This window comes from Phyllobates terribilis, unplaced genomic scaffold (assembly GCF_046119375.1).
Source record: "Phyllobates terribilis strain yellow unplaced genomic scaffold, ASM4611937v1 Scaffold_1__5_contigs__length_1240528914, whole genome shotgun sequence".
Classification (NCBI taxonomy): Eukaryota; Metazoa; Chordata; class Amphibia; order Anura; family Dendrobatidae; genus Phyllobates; species Phyllobates terribilis.
In genome coordinates, this window is record NW_027362761.1 from 100,729,238 (window position 1) to 100,743,258 (window position 14,021).

The window sequence follows — 14,021 nt, forward strand, 5'->3', positions numbered from 1 at the left end:
TGCGATCCGATGGTCCGCTTGCAAAAACGGAGTGCTGATAATATCCAGATGATAACGGTGGGGTAACATTATGTGCCATCAATTTCATTCTTTCTTCAGCTCTATAATAGATGCGATCCGATGGTCCGCTTGCAAAAACGGAGTGCTGATAGTATCCAGATGATGACGGTGGGGTAATATTATGTGCCATCAATTTCATTCTTTCTTCGGCTCTATAATAGATGCGATCCGATGGTCCGCTTGCAAAAACGGAGTGCTGATAGTATCCAGATGATGACGGTGGGGTAACATTACGTGACATCAATTTCATTCTTTCTTCGGCTCCATAATAGATGCGATCCGATGGTCCACTTGCAAAAACGGAGTTCTGATAGTATCCAGATGATGACGGTGGGGTAACTTTATGTGCCATCAATTTCTTTCTTTCTTCGGCTCTATAATAGATGCGATCCGATTTTCCACTTGCAAAAATTGAGTGCTGATAGTATCCAGATGATGACAGTGGGGTAACATTATGTGCCATCACTTTCATTCTTTCTTCGGCTCTATAATAGATGCGATCCGATGGTCCGCTTGCAAAAACGGAGTGCTGATAGTATCCAGATGATGATGGTGGGCTAACATTGTGTACCATCAATTTCATTCTTTCTTCGGCTCTATAATAGATGCGATCCGCTGGTCCGCTTGCAAAAACGGAGTGCTGATAGTATCCAGATGATGACGTTGGGGTAACATTATGTGCCATCAATTTAATTCTTTCCTCAGCTCTATAATAGATGCGATCCGATGGTCCACTTGCAAAAACGGAGTGCTGATACTATCCAGATGATGACGGTGGGGTAACATTATGTGCCATCAATTTCATTCTTTCTTCGGCTCTATAATAGATGCGATCCGATGGTCCGCTTTCAAAAACGGAGTGCTGATAGTATCCAGATGATGACGGTGGGGTAACGTTATGTGCCATCAATTTCATTCTTTCTTCGGCTCTATAATAGATGCGATCCGATGGTCCGCTTGCAAAAACGGAGTGCTAATAATATCCAGATGATAACGGTGGGGTAACATTATGTGCCATCAATTTCATTCTTTCTTCAGTTCTATAATAGATGCGATCCGATGGTCCGCTTGCAAAAATGGAGTGCTGATAGTATCCAGATGATGACGGTGGGGTAACATTATGTGCCATCAATTTCATTCTTTCTTCGGCTCTATAATAGATGCGATCCGATGGTCCGCGTGCAAAAACGGAGTGCTGATAGTATCCAGATGATGACGGTGGGGTAACATTATGTGCCATCAATTTCATTCTTTCTTCGGCTCTATAATAGATGCGATCTGATGGTCCGCTTGCAAAAACGGTGTGCTGATAACATCCAAATGATGACGGTGGGGTAACATTATGTGCCATCAATTTCATTCTTTCTTTGGCTCTATAATAGATGCGATCCGATGGTCCTCTTGCAAAAACTGAGTGCTGATAGTATCCAGATGATGACGGTGGGGTAACATTATGTGCCATCAATTTCATTCTTTCTTCGGCTCTATAATAGATGCAATCCGATGGTCCGCTTGCAAAAACGGAGTGCTGATAGTATCCAGATGATGACGGTGGGGTAACATTATGTGCCATCAGTTTCATTCTTTCATCGGCTCTATAAGATGCGATCCGATGGTCCGCTTGCAAAAACGGAGTGCTGATAATATCCAGAGGATGACGGTGGGGTAACATTATGTGCCATCAATTTCATTCTTTCTTCCGCTCTATAATATGCGATCCGATGGTCCGCTTGCAAAAACGGAGTGCTGATAGTATCCAGATGATGACGGTGGGGTAACATTATGTGTCATCAGTTTCATTCTTGCATCGGCCCTATAACATGCGATCCGATGGTCCGCTTGCAAAAACGGAGTGCTGATAGTTTCCAGATGATGACGGTGGGGTAACATTATGTGCCATCAATTTCATTCTTTCTTCGGCTCTATAAGATGCAATCCGATGGTCCGCTTTCAAAAATGGAGTGCTGGTAGTATCCAGATGATGAAGGTGGGGTAACATTATGTGCCATCAATTTCATTCTTTCTTCGGTTCTATAATAGATGCGATCCGATGGTCCGCTTGCAAAAACGGAGTGCTGATAGTATCCAAATGATGACTGTGGGGTAACATTATATGCCATCAATTTCATTCTTTCTTCGGCTCTATAATAGATGCGATCCGATGGTCCGCTTGCAAAAACGGAGTGCTGATAGTATCCAGATGATGACGTTGGGGTAACATTATGTGCCATCAATTTCATTCTTTCCTCAGCTCTATAATTCATGCGATCCGATGGTCCACTTGCAAAAACGGAGTGCTGATACTATCCAGATGATGACGGTGGGGTAGCATTATGTGCCATCAATTTCATTCTTTCTTCGGCTCTATAATAGATGCGATCCGATGGTCCGCTTTCAAAAACGGAGTGCTGATAGTATCCAGATGATGACGGTGGGGTAACGTTATGTGCCATCAATTTCATTCTTTCTTCGGCTCTATAATAGATGCGATCCGATGGTCCGCTTGCAAAAACGGAGTGCTGATAATATCCAGATGATAACGGTGGGGTAACATTATGTGCCATCAATTTCATTCTTTCTTCAGCTCTATAATAGATGCGATCCGATGGTCCGCTTGCAAAAACGGAGTGCTGATAGTATCCAGATGATGACGGTGGGGTAATATTATGTGCCATCAATTTCATTCTTTCTTCGGCTCTATAATAGATGCGATCCGATGGTCCGCTTGCAAAAACGGAGTGCTGATAGTATCCAGATGATGACGGTGGGGTAACATTACGTGACATCAATTTCATTCTTTCTTCGGCTCCATAATAGATGCGATCCGATGGTCCACTTGCAAAAACGGAGTTCTGATAGTATCCAGATGATGACGGTGGGGTAACTTTATGTGCCATCAATTTCTTTCTTTCTTCGGCTCTATAATAGATGCGATCCGATTTTCCACTTGCAAAAATTGAGTGCTGATAGTATCCAGATGATGACAGTGGGGTAACATTATGTGCCATCACTTTCATTCTTTCTTCGGCTCTATAATAGATGCGATCCGATGGTCCGCTTGCAAAAACGGAGTGCTGATAGTATCCAGATGATGATGGTGGGCTAACATTGTGTACCATCAATTTCATTCTTTCTTCGGCTCTATAATAGATGCGATCCGCTGGTCCGCTTGCAAAAACGGAGTGCTGATAGTATCCAGATGATGACGTTGGGGTAACATTATGTGCCATCAATTTAATTCTTTCCTCAGCTCTATAATAGATGCGATCCGATGGTCCACTTGCAAAAACGGAGTGCTGATACTATCCAGTTGATGACGGTGGGGTAACATTATGTGCCATCAATTTCATTCTTTCTTCGGCTCTATAATAGATGCGATCCGATGGTCCGCTTTCAAAAACGGAGTGCTGATAGTATCCAGATGATGACGGTGGGGTAACGTTATGTGCCATCAATTTCATTCTTTCTTCGGCTCTATAATAGATGCGATCCGATGGTCCGCTTGCAAAAACGGAGTGCTAATAATATCCAGATGATAACGGTGGGGTAACATTATGTGCCATCAATTTCATTCTTTCTTCAGTTCTATAATAGATGCGATCCGATGGTCCGCTTGCAAAAATGGAGTGCTGATAGTATCCAGATGATGACGGTGGGGTAACATTATGTGCCATCAATTTCATTCTTTCTTCGGCTCTATAATAGATGCGATCCGATGGTCCGCTTGCAAAAACGGAGTGCTGATAGTATCCAGATGATGACGGTGGGGTAACATTATGTGCCATCAATTTCATTCTTTCTTCGGCTCTATAATAGATGCGATCTGATGGTCCGCTTGCAAAAACGGAGTGCTGATAGTATCCAGATGATGACGTGGGGTAACACTATGTGCCATCAATTTCATTCTTTCTACGGCTCTCTAATAGATGCGATCCGATGGTTCGCTTGCAAAAACGGAGTGCTGATAGTATCCAGATGATGACGATGGGCTAACATTGTGGTCCATCAATTTCATTCTTTCTTCGGCTCTATAATAGATGCGATCCGATTGTCTGCTTGCAAAAATGAGTGCTGATAGTATCCAGATGATGACGGTGGGCTAACATTGTGTGCCATCAATTTCATTCTTTCTTCGACTCTATAAGATGCGATTCGATGGTCCGTTTGCAAAAACGGAGTGCTGATAGTATCCAGATGATGACGGTGGGTTAACATTATGTGCCATCAATTTCATTCTTTCTTCGGCTCTATAATAGATGCGATCCGATGGTCCGCTTACAAAAACGGAGTGCTGATAGTATCCAGATGATGACAGTGGGGTAAGATTATGTGCCATCACTTTCATTCTTTCTTCGGCTCTATAATAGATGCGATCCGATGGTCCGCTTGCAAAAACGGAGAACTGATAGTATCCAGATGATGACGGTGGGGTAACATTATGTGCCATCTATTTCATTCTTTCTTCGGCTCTATAATAGATGCAATCCAATGGTCCGCTTGCAAAAACGGAGTGCTGATAGTATCCAGATGATGACGGTGGGGTAACATTATGTACCATCAATTTCATTCTTTCTTCGGCTCTATAAGATGCGATCCGATGGTCCGCTTGCAAAAACGGAGTGCTGATAGTATCCAGATGATGATGGTAGGGTAACATTATGTGCCATCAATTTCATTCTTTCTTCGGTTCTATAATAGATGCGATCCGATGGTCCGTTTGTAAAAACGGAGTGCTGATAGTATCCAGATGATGACCGTGGGCTAACATTATGTGCCATGAATTTCATTCTTTCTTCGGCTCTATAATAGATGCGATCCGATGGTCCGCTTGCAAAAACGGAGTGCTGATAGTATCCAGATGATGACGGTGGGGTAACATTATGTGGCATCAATTTCATTCTTTCTTCGGCTCTATAATAGATGCGATCCGATGGTCCGCTTGCCAAAACGGAGTGCTGATAGTATCCAGATGATGACGGTGGGGTAACATTATGTGCCATCAATTTCATTTTTTCTTCGGCTCTATAATAGATGCGATCCGATGGTCCGCTTGCAAAAACGGAGTGCTGATAGTGTTACCCCACCGTCATCATCTGGATACTATCAGCACTCCGTTTTTGCAAGCGAACCATCGGATCGCATCTATTATAGAGCCGTAGAAAAAATGAAATTGATTGCACATAGTGTTACCCGACCGTCATCATCTGGATACTATGTGCCATCAATTTCATTCTTTCTTCGGCACTATAATAGATGCGATCCTATGGTCCGCTTGCAAAAACGGAGTGCTGATAGTATCCAGATGATGACGGTGGGGTTACATTATGTGCCATCAATTTCATTCTTTCTTTGGCTCTATAATAGATGCGATCCGATGGTCCGCTTGCAAAAAAGGAGTTGTGATAGTATCCAGATGATGACGGTGGGGTAACATTATGTGCCATCTATTTCATTCTTTCTTCGGCTCTATAATAGATGCGATCCGATGGTCCGCTTGCAAAAATGGAGTGCTGATAGTATCCAGATGATGACGGTGGGGTAACATTATGTGCCATCAATTTCATTCTTTCTTCGGCTCTATAGTAGATGCGATCCGATCGTCTGCTTGCAAAAACGGAGTGCTGATAGTATCCAGATGATGACGGTGGGGTAACATTATGTGCCATCAATTTCATTCTTTCTTCTCCTCTATAATAGATGCGATCCGATGGTCCGCTTGCAAAAACGGAGTGCTGATAGTATCCAGATGATGACGGTGGGGTAACATTATGTGCCATCAATTTCATTCTCTCTTCGGCTCTATAATAGATGCGATCCGATGGTCCGCTTGCAAAAACGGAGTGCTGATAGTATCAAGATGATGGCGGTGGGGTAACACTATGTGCCATCAATTTCATTCTTTCTTCGGCTCTATAATAGATGCGATCCGATGGTCTGCTTGCAATAATGAGTGCTGATAGTATCCAGATGATGACGGTGGGCTAACATTGTGTGCCATCAATTTCATTCTTTCTTCGACTCTAAAAGCTGCGATCCGATGGTCCGTTTGCAAAAACGGAGTGCTGATAGTATCCAGTTGATGACGGTGGGGTAACATTATGTGCCATCAATTTCATTCTTTCTTCGGCTCTATTATAGATGCGATCCGATGGTCCGCTTGCAAAAACGGAGTGCTGATAGTATCCAGATGATGACGGTGGGGTAACATTATGTGCCATCAATTTCATTCTTTCTTCGGTTCTATAATAGATGCAATCCGATGGTCCGCTTGCAAAAACGGAGTGCTGATAGTATCCAGATGATGACGGTGGGTAACATTATGTGCCATCAATTTCATTCTTTCTTCGGCTCTAGAATATATGCGTTCCTATGGTCCACTTTCAAAAATGGAGTGCTGATAGTATCCAGATGATGACGGTGGGGTAACATTATGTGCCATCAATTTCATTCTTTCTTCGGCTCTATAATAGATGCGATCCGATGGTCCGCTTGCAAAAACGGAGTGCTGATAATATCCAGATGACGGTCGTGTAACATTATGTGTCATCAATTTCTTTCTTTCTTCGGCTCTATAATAGATGAGATCCGATGGTCCGCTTGCAAAAACGGAGTGCTGATAGTATCCAGATGATGACGGTGGGGTAACATTATGTGCCATCAATTTCATTCTTTCTTTAGCTCTATAATAGATGCGATCCGATGGTCCGCTTGCAAAAACGGAGTGCTGAGAGTGTCCAGATGATGATGGTGGGGTAACATTATGTGCCATCAATTTCATTCTTTCTTCGGCTCTATAATAGATGCGATCCGATGGTCCGCTTGCAAAAACAGAGTGCTGATAGTATCCAGATGATGACGGTGGGGTAACATTATGTACCATCAATTTCATTCTTTCTTCGGCTCTATAATAGATGCGATCCGATGGTCCGCTTGCAAAAACGGAGTTCTGATAGTATCCAGATGATGACGGTGGGGTAACATTATGTGCCATCAATTTCATTCTTTCTTCGGCTCTAGAATAGATGCGATCCTATGGTCAACTTGCAAAAATGGAGTGCTGATAGTATCCAGATGATGACGGTGGGGTAACATTATGTGCCATCAATTTCATTCTTTCTTCAGCTCTATAATAGATTCGAACCGATGGTCCGCTTGCAAAAACGGAGTGCTGATAGTATCCAGATGATGACGGTCGTGTAACATTATGTGTCATCAATTTCATTCTTTCTTTGGCTCTATAATAGATGCGATCCGATGGTCCACTTGCAAAAATGGAGAGCTGATAGTATTCAGATGATGACGGTGGGGTAACATTATGTGCCATCAATTTCATTCTTTCTTCGGCTCTATACTAGATGCGATCCTATGGTCCGCTTGCAAAAACGGAGTGCTGATAGTATCCAGATGATGACGGTGGGGTAACATTATGTGCCATCAATTTCATTCTTTCTTCGGCTCTATAATAGATGCGATCCGATGGTCCGCTTGCAAAAACGGAGTTCTGATAGTATCCAGATGATGACGGTGGGGTAACATTATGTGCCATCAATTTCATTCTTTCTTCGGCTTTAGAATAGATGCGATCCTATGGTCAACTTGCAAAAATGGAGTGCTGATAGTATTCAGATGATGACGGTGGGGTAACATTATGTGCCATCAATTTCATTCTTTCTTCGGCTCTATAATAGATGCGATCCGATGGTCTGCTTGCAATAATGAGTGCTGATAGTATCCAGATGATGACGGTGGGCTAACATTGTGTGCCATCAATTTCATTCTTTCTTCGACTCTAAAAGCTGCGATCCGATGGTCCGTTTGCAAAAACGGAGTGCTGATAGTATCCAGTTGATGACGGTGGGGTAACATTATGTGCCATCAATTTCATTCTTTCTTCGGCTCTATTATAGATGCGATCCGATGGTCCGCTTGCAAAAACGGAGTGCTGATAGTATCCAGATGATGACGGTGGGGTAACATTATGTGCCATCAATTTCATTCTTTCTTCGGTTCTATAATAGATGCAATCCGATGGTCCGCTTGCAAAAACGGAGTGCTGATAGTATCCAGATGATGACGGTGGGTAACATTATGTGCCATCAATTTCATTCTTTCTTCGGCTCTAGAATAGATGCGTTCCTATGGTCCACTTTCAAAAATGGAGTGCTGATAGTATCCAGATGATGACGGTGGGGTAACATTATGTGCCATCAATTTCATTCTTTCTTCGGCTCTATAATAGATGCGATCCGATGGTCCGCTTGCAAAAACGGAGTGCTGATAATATCCAGATGACGGTCGTGTAACATTATGTGTCATCAATTTCTTTCTTTCTTCGGCTCTAGAATAGATGCGATCCTATGGTCAACTTGCAAAAATGGAGTGCTGATAGTATCCAGATGATGACGGTGGGGTAACATTATGTGCCATCAATTTCATTCTTTCTTCAGCTCTATAATAGATTCGAACCGATGGTCCGCTTGCAAAAACGGAGTGCTGATAGTATCCAGATGATGACGGTCGTGTAACATTATGTGTCATCAATTTCATTCTTTCTTTGGCTCTATAATAGATGCGATCCGATGGTCCACTTGCAAAAACGGAGAGCTGATAGTATTCAGATGATGACGGTGGGGTAACATTATGTGCCATCAATTTCATTCTTTCTTCGGCTCTATAATAGATGCGATCCTATGGTCCGCTTGCAAAAACGGAGTGCTGATAGTATCCAGATGATGACGGTGGGGTAACATTATGTGCCATCAATTTCATTCTTTCTTCTGCTCTATAATAGATGCGATCCGATGGTCCGCTTGCAATAACGGAGTGCTGATAGTATCCAGATGATGACGGTGGGGTAACATTATGTGCCATCAATTTCATTCTTTCTTCGGCTCTATAATGGATGCGATCCGATGGTCCGCTTGCAAAAACGGAGTGCTGATAGTATCCAGATGATGACGGTGGGGTATCATTATGTGCCATCAATTTCATTCTTCCTTCGGCTCAATAATAGATGCGATCCGATGGTCCGCTTGCAAAAACGGAGTGCTGATAGTATCCAGATGATGACGGTGTGGTAACATTATGTGCCATCAATTTCATTCTTTCTTCGGCTCTATAATAGATGTGATCCGATGGTCCGCTTGCAAAAAAGGAGTTCTGATAGTATCCAGATGATGACAGTGGGGTAACATTATGTGCCATCAATTTCATTCTTTCTTCGGCTCTAGAATAGATGCGATCCTATGGTCCAGTTGCAAAAATGGGGTGCTGATATTAGCCAGATGATGACGGTGGGGTAACATTATGAACCATCAATTTCATTCTTTCTTCGGCTCTATAATAGATGCGATCCCATGGTCCGCTTGCAAAAACGGAGTGCTGATAGTATCCAGATGATGACGGTCGTGTAACATTATGTGTCATCAATTTCATTCTTTCTTCGGCTCTATAATAGATGCGATCCGATGGTCCGCTTACAAAAACGGAGTGCTGATAGTATCCAGATGATGACGGTGGGGTAACATTATGTGCCATCAATTTCATTCTTTCTTCGGCTCTATAATAGATGCGATCCGTTGGTCCGATTGCAATAACGGAGTGCTGATAGTATCCAGATGATGACGGTGGGGTGACATTATGAGCCATCAATTTCATTCTTTCTTCGGCTCTATAATAGATGCGATCCGATGGTCCGCTTGCAAAAATGGAGTGCTGATAGTATCCAGATGATGACGGTGGGGTATCATTATTAGAGATGAGCGTTGTTCTACTCAAACTGTTCGCCAATCTCAAATTCGAGCTGTTTTGGGCGGTGTTCGAGCCGTTCGGCGAACACGAACAATTTGAGAAAAATTCGGCTGTTCGAGGTTATGTTCGATAACTGTTCGTGCACCAAAATCATAACTGGATTTTTTCTCAGTAATGATGAAAATTAATGTTAATCCGCAGTTTGAGTGTACAGCGGGGTGGGGGGAGGGACAGGGGATGGATCTCTGCAGGAACAATGAAGATCTCCATTTTTTTTTTCTCTTTCCCGCATTTACAGTGGGGAGGTGCAATCTGTCAGCCTATCAGCAGCGCACACACGGAGCGAAGTGCTTTTTTTCACCCAAGCAAGGGCATGTGTCATTGGCAGTGTATGTCACATGCCCTTGCCCTATAAGACCAAGCCATTTTCCCCGTCGCCACCATTTTCTCACTGCTGCAGCTGCGTGTTAGACGGCACCGCTGTTGCTGTGTGCGCTATACCTTTTTAATTTCAAGCCAATTTTCGCACAAATCTACAGATAGCTTGGGAGTAGGGAATAGTTGTGATTGCAGTCCTTTTAAGGACTAGGTTACAGCATTTCCTACGACTTTTATCAGGCAGGTCTGTGCTCTTAAATAGATAGATTGTGGGAGTAAAGACTAATTGTAATTGGAGTCCTTTTCAGGACTAGGTTACATCAGTTCCTATCAGCTTTTGCCAGGCAGGTCTGTGCCAGTGCTGTGCAAGTTTTTTTCACAGCATTTGGCTGAATCTAGCAAAGCTAATCCTTTTTGGCCTATTGCAGAGTGTGTTAGTCAGTGGAGTAGCCTATCTGTGTTGCAAGATATACCACCTGTGTATAGAATACCAATTTTTTTACTGCACCTAGTGAAGTAAAATCTTTTGGGCATAGCATCATTCTATTAGTCCATCTATACTGACCTCCATCAGGTTGCAAATTGAATATAATTTTTTTCTGCATCTAGCTCTGAAAAAATATTGGGCTTCTAGCTGTGTGTGGGACTTGTTGTATTAGTCCATCTATACTGACCTCCATCAGGTTGCAAACTGAATATATTTTTTTCTGCATCTACCTCTGAAAAAATATTGGGCTTCTAGCTGTGTGTGGGACTTGTTCTATTAATCCAGCTATACAGACCTCCATCAGGTTGCAAACTGAATATATTTTTTTCTGCATCTACCTCTGAAAAAATATGTGGCCTTCTAGCAGTGTGTGGGACTTTCTCTATTAGTCCATCTATACTGACCTCCATCAGGTTGCAAACTGAATATAATTTTTTTCTGCATCTAGCTCTGAAAAAATATTTGGCCTTCTAGCAGTGTGTGGGACTTTCTCTATTAGTCCATCTATACTGACCTCCATCAGGTTGCAAATTAAAAATAATTTTTATCTGCATCTACAGTACCTCTGAAAAAATATTTGGGCTTCTAGCTGTGTGTGGGACTTGTTCTATTAGTCCATCTATACTGACCTCCATCAGGTTGCAAATTGAATATAATTTTTATCTGCATCTAGCTCTGAAAAAATATTTGGACTTCTAGCAGTGTGTGGGACTTTCTCTATTAGTCCATCTATACTGACCTCCATCAGGTTGCAAATTGAATATAATTTTTATCTGCATCTAGCTCTGAAAAAATATTTGGCCTTCTAGCAGTGTGTGGGACTTTCTCTATTAGTCCATCTATACTGACCTCCATCAGGTTGCAAATTAAAAATAATTTTTATCTGCATCTACCTCTGAAAAAATATTTGGGCTTCTAGCTGTGTGTGGGACTTGTTCTATTACTCCATCTATACTGACCTCCATCAGGTTGCAAACTGAATATATTTTTTTCTGCATCTACCTCTGAAAAAATATTGGGCTTCTAGCTGTGTGTGGGACTTGTTGTATTAGTCCATCTATACTGACCTCCATCAGGTTGCAAATTAAAAATAATTTTTATCTGCATCTACAGTACCTCTGAAAAAATATTTGGGCTTCTAGCTGTGTGTGGGACTTGTTCTATTAGTCCATCTATACTGACCTCCATCAGGTTGCAAATTGAATATAATTTTTATCTGCATCTAGCTCTGAAAAAATATTTGGCCTTCTAGCAGTGTGTGGGACTTTCTCTATTAGTCCATCTATACTGACCTCCATCAGGTTGCAAATTAAAAATAATTTTTAACTGCATCTAGCTCTGAAAAAATATTTGGCCTTCTAGCAGTGTGTGGGACTTTCTCTATTAGTCCATCTATACTGACCTCCATCAGGTTGCAAATTAAAAATAATTTTTATCTGCATCTACAGTACCTCTGAAAAAATATTTGGGCTTCTAGCTGTGTGTGGAACTTGTTCTATTAGTCCATCTATACTGACCTCCATCAGGTTGCAAATTGAATATAATTTTTATCTGCATCTAGCTCTGAAAAAATATTTGGCCTTCTAGCAGTGTGTGGGACTTGTTCTATTAGTCCACCTATACTGACCTCCATCAGGTTGCAAATTCAAAATAATTTTTTGTCTGCATCTAGCTCTGAAAAAATATTTGGCCTTCCAGCAGTGTGTGGGACTTTCTCTATTAGTCCATCTATACTGACCTCCATCAGGTTGCAAACTGAATATATTTTTTTTCTGCATCTACCTCTGAAAAAATATTGGGCTTGTAGCTGTGTGTGGGACTTGTTCTATTAATCCATCTATACAGACCTCCATCAGGTTGCAAACTGAATAAAAAATTTTTCTGCATCTACCTCTGAAAAAATATTTGGGCTTCTAGCTGTGTGTGGGACTTGTTCTATTAGTCCATCTATACTGACCTCCATCAGGTTGCAAATTGAATATAATTTTTTTCTGCATCTAACCCAGCCAATAGTTTTGGCCTAATACCACAGTTTGGCCACTCAGCTCTGCTCGGTTCCCATCCATTGTTTTTTTGTGCAAACAACTCCAGAGTTGTGAATTAGTTAACCACCAAAATGAGTGGAAAAAGGCCTGCTGCTGGTGGAAAGGGGAATAGGCGTGTTGGGATGGGGAAAAAAGGTTGTGTCCGTGGGGTAGGTGTTAAAGCAACAGTAACATCTGCAGAAGAAAGACCATCTTCCAGCCAAACTAAAATGTCTACTTCTTTTAGCGGACAATGTGATAAGATCCCTTTCTTACGGCCACGCCAATCGCTACAAATTCCAGATGAGGCACAAAAACAGCAGGTGCTTCAACGGATATCAAGTGCTCCTTTAAGTGGGCTCTCCTCCACATCAACTTCAACATCACAAATACTCCAGTCCTCAAAGGTGTCACCCCAATCGCACTTGCTTCCTCACAGCTCCCAAATCTCCAGCTGCCCGTCTGAGTATGAGGTAGAACAGATGGTTGAGTCTGCAGCGCTGTTTACTCATACTATAGCCTGGGAATCAGAGGTCGACTCCAACGCTTCTGTGAATCCAGACGAGGAAATGATCTGCACTGATGCCCAGAATCTTTATGAGTCGGATCCAGGACCAGACGCAGAAGGTTCTGACCATAATGTAGACCCTCATTCCCAAACTGTAACTCCTGTTGGTGGAGACAATGAGGAAGACGATGATAAGACTCAAATACCTGATTGGAGCGACAACTTTAGTTTTTTGTCAGGGCAGGAACAGGTTGGCTCTGAGGACGACGGGTGTGATAACGCACAGGGTGATGATGATGAGGTTGGAGATCCCACTTACTGTCAACCCACAGTCAGCCAAGAGATGAGGTCAGCAGAGGAGGTGGAGGAAGATGCTAGTGACGACGAGGTTAGGTTGCGCCTTCCTGGACAGAGACGTAGTACTGGAAGCACGTCAACAACTGCATCCTCAAACACAACTCTGCCTCTCACCACAAGTCGTGGTGGCTCTTCAGGTCGCATGGGTGCTAAGCCTTGCATAGCCTGGGCATTTTTTCAGATCGATAAAGATGACCCAACTCGTGTTATCTGTAACATTTGTCAGCAAAAGCTAAGTAGAGGCCAAAAAATACATAGTTTGAGTACTTCATGCATGAACCAGCACATGGACATGAAGCATAAGTTGCAGTGGGAAGCTCAGTGTGCTACAATGCGGCCTAGCCGGCCGGGCCAACCACCGTCTGCCATATCTTGTGCATCCGCGGCCTCTTCATCCTCTGTGACTGGGGGGACAGCAGTCACACCTGTTTTGGGGCGCAGACCTGCCACCTCTTTA